General features: G+C 33.2%; 1 long non-coding RNA gene across 1 annotated transcript; it reads right to left on the bottom strand.

The window, feature by feature from the left end:
* Window positions 1–583: 583 nt before the first annotated feature.
* On the bottom strand, window positions 584–2,918 carry LOC137826684 (uncharacterized). Its single transcript, XR_011083569.1, has 2 exons — window positions 2,510–2,918; window positions 584–2,345 (listed from the first exon to the last, which is right to left on the bottom strand). It is a non-coding gene; the product is annotated as an uncharacterized lncRNA (long non-coding RNA).
* Between the last annotated feature and the right edge of the window lie 1,133 nt (window positions 2,919–4,051).

Genomic DNA, 4,051 nt, shown 5'->3' with positions numbered 1-4,051 from the left:
TCAACCTTATAAAATCAATAAAATTTCTATCAATTTATATATTATAAAAAAATTTCTCTTATAAAATGTTGTTATTTCTAATGAGGTTTAAGTAACAAATTTTAAAGTTTTACACTATCATCGTACTAATTTTCAGTTAAAATTTCGGTATATTTCTCTCCTTCATTAGTCCTCTTAATACATAGTGGTTAGAAATAGGAAAACGTTACTATTTATCATCGGCTACTTTTTTTCTCTGACCGATAGTTTATGATTCACTTTATTGCAGGCTTTGTGGAAAATGATTAAAAGAAAAAGTTTTACCATGCATAATAGTCAAATTGGTGAGTGCAAGAGGAAAATTCTCAATAAAATAATTTGGGCTTGAGTAACAGTTAAATAGTGTACACAATTTAAGTTGGCAAAATTGGAGAGAACTACATTGATAATAAAACAAGTGTAATTTATTTGCTTTTTCTTTTTTATTCGTGTAATTAATTATCTCTTCAGTATTATTATTATTATTTATGAAATTGAAATTAAATATGTTGACATATGTATAGATAGAGAAATGTTGTTTAGAAGAAATAGAGAAAATAGAGAGTGAAACAGAAGGGGCCATCGTTCAGAAGTGTGTGTACTGTGTTGGTGAGTGGCCCTGGTTCATTAATAGTTTAGTGTAGAATTAATCTTTTGTCCTTTCAGCAAAATTGATAAAGAGATTTAACAGCTCATTCTTTAACAGGAGAGGGGGTAGCTAGGGGGTTCCGACCATGTGATAAAAGCGATCCTCTCCAAAGTGTGGGCTAAAATTTACAACCTTGGAGGGACTCATGTGCCAAGAATAACCTACAATGACGTAAATAAACATATTGCAATGTTGCCACGTCTATCATTCCATTTCCTATCAAACACTCAGTGTGACTCTCAAAGCAATATGCAGATTTCCCTAAATAACAACAACTCTCACTTCCTTCCATTCTAATTAAACTCCACAAAACCATGTGTTTTTCGGAGTGCAATTCACTCAACCTCACTGCTCTTAGACTGTCATATATGCTGCTTCTATTGCCCACTACACTGTAGTTTTTTTATATTCAGCTCTACTTCACCAACATTTCACTTCTGTTTCCCTGTTTACATTTTTGCACAGCACCTAATTTAATATTATAAGGCTATCATGGCTACTGTGACTGTGTGAGTGAGACCCATATGAAGCCTGTTCCAGCACTCATATGCCAACAGAACGTTGCTTCAGCACAAAATATCATGTCAACATATGACAACTCAAGTGTCGTCAGTGAACTGTGACTATGAGTGCCAAGTATGCCCAGTTAGCTTTTCTGCATAAAATCACCATGTTCACACAGAGGGAAAGTTGCTTTATCAAAAGCTGAAATTTATTTGTTGAATATAGGTAATCATCAACATTCAAAAACCTTCCAAATGGGGTACACATTATTTTTCGCCGACTAATTAGATTGCACACCTAACAGTCAACACTGTTTTATTCATACGGATGGATTGCAGGCTACTCAATTAACTACCTAGTTTCTTGCTTCCATTTTGCTATATATACATATTTTACTTAATTAACATTTTTTCATTTGCCAACAGTGGCATCCTCAATTTGTAATTAAGAGAAAGAATATGCGCATCTGTGACTTTGGAGAGAGATTACCTTTTTTCCTTCCATTCATCTCTGAACCCCCTGAAAAAAATGTGTTTGATTAAATTCAAGAAAGTTACTCACAGAGGATATGAAATCTTTCCTATTTATCCATGAAAAATATTGTGAAATGTCCTTAATTCTTTGGCCAAAGTTTATGGCTTTAAAATGTCTTAATAACCTTCTTCATGGGGGATATATATTAGAAACCCAAAAATTCTATATCCCACTTAAATTCATATAATAAAACATCCAATGCCCATTAAATCATAAATCTTAGTACATCAACTGCAGAAAGGTGTCTCCATATTCGTTAAAGTTGCCATTTAACTTGCATGCTGTAATTTGGTAGAATGTTTGGTGAGTAGAAGCTGACCTCTCTCTAGTGACTGATATATGTGAATGAATGTACTGCATATACACTGACATTATTCATGGAAAACTACTTCGGTAAAATATATAATTATATATTTATAAGTGTAATTATATATATATGTATATGTGTGCTGTGTGTGTGTGGGGTGAAAAGCAGAAAAACCTAATAATGAGATAATATATACCTGGTTCAAGAATAATTTAACTTGGTGGGATCCAGTGCCCCCCGGGAGTGAGTTAGTGGATCTATTCAACCATGCTCAGAAAGCACGAATAAGGTAATCATCAAGCCTATTTTTGCTAAATTTAAGGGGGTGTGGTTCTGGAAAAAAAGTGAAGTTCAGAGATTGAATGAAAAAGAGAAGAAAGACACAAGATGAGATTCACTGCATAAATCATATGACATCGTAAAATATGTAAAAAAGCAAAAGAAAGTGGCTTGGTGAGTGCGAGTGAGCAATAAGAAGATTGATAACATGGACTTACAGGAATTGTAGCACTGTGTTTGATATGCAGAATGCAGTTTGTAGGCGAAGAAGTGGTGGTTGTCCATGAAAAGCATGAGAAATAGTAGAAGCCACCAAAGGAGGAATCCAAAGGGATAGCATGATCCCAAATATTAAGAAAAGAAAGGAAGGAAAAATTTATAAATCTGAGATTTGGGATCAATGCGATCCCTTTGGATGCCTCCTCCAGTTGCAGTGGAATACATATTAACCAAACTTCACCTTCTGAGTTGATTCTTGAGTGTGTTTGATATATATTATACACTCTCTCTCTCTGTCTGAAGGCTTTTGTGGTGAAGGAAAGTGGTGGTGGATGATGGAAGGCTCTGAGTTTGAGGGTTGAAGCAAAGGAGAGGATTTGAAAGCAAAAGAGAACAAGTGCTTATATTAACAACAAAAACTCTCTTTCCATCATTGTTTCTTTTATTTAAAAATTTCAATGAATTGATTATTATATTTATGAAGATTTGCAGAATAATCCGAAAATGTTTTTGACGAAATTATGATATTTATTGAGATGTAGACCCCATTCCATAACAATCCAGACACCCCGAAAGAAAATTTACCCGACAACGGGTCAGCTATCCATTATTGGAAATTCTCTACAACTTGGCTCGCAATATATATTACAATTTTATTCCCTGTCTTCGCAAACAAAAGCAATTTTATTCTCTAAATTTTTCTTTTCCTCTTTAACTAAATCAAAGTTTGTGGTCCAATCCATGTTCCCACTCACACACAACAAACTATAATAATACTTGGTTCAGAAGTATGCATTATAAAAATTATGACACTATATGTACGCATGATTAAATATACTTTATCAATGATATGAATGATCATACATATGACTTAACACAGACTAAATATATGCATAATGGGTGGATATTTTCAAGAAATCCAACTTGTCTACATTGGTCAAAGATGCTTAATATAACGCATTACATAATTATATAAATCCTAAGGCTGTATACATTATTTTTTTTATTTTTTTTTATATTGCTAACCACTGTATATATAACTTAGTGGTATCATGTTCCATTTCTAGAAAGTTTCTTAATGTCAACACTCAACCATCATTTCTAACATCAAAATCTTAAGTCCTCAAATCTATGAACTTTTTTTCCTTTAATACTACTAGTAGAGTTACTTAGTGAGTCCTAAAGGCATAGATAAAGATGATGAGGTTTGAATTTGGGTTAAAAGAAAATGTTATTTGTTGAATAGTGATTATGGATAAGAGATGAAAGGAAATGATTTTGGTGAGATTTGAGAATGGGGAGAGAAATTCAGAAGAAGGATTTGTTTGGTTGCAATCGAATCTAGTAAAATTGCACATGGATAGGCACATTAAGCGGGTATTTTAGCTGTCTAGATCCTTTTCATATCTTTTCTTTTCTTTCTTTATATCTCATCTAAATCTTCTCCACATGATCACGGCTACTAATAGCCCTTTAAAAAAGCTTAATTCATTTTCTCTAACAAACAAACACCCTCATCGTACATGCTTCTCAAATGTTCC

Source organism: Phaseolus vulgaris, chromosome 8 (genome assembly GCF_000499845.2).
Source record: "Phaseolus vulgaris cultivar G19833 chromosome 8, P. vulgaris v2.0, whole genome shotgun sequence".
NCBI classification, from domain to species: domain Eukaryota; kingdom Viridiplantae; phylum Streptophyta; class Magnoliopsida; order Fabales; family Fabaceae; genus Phaseolus; species Phaseolus vulgaris.
This window is presented reverse-complemented; position numbering and strand designations above follow the sequence as displayed.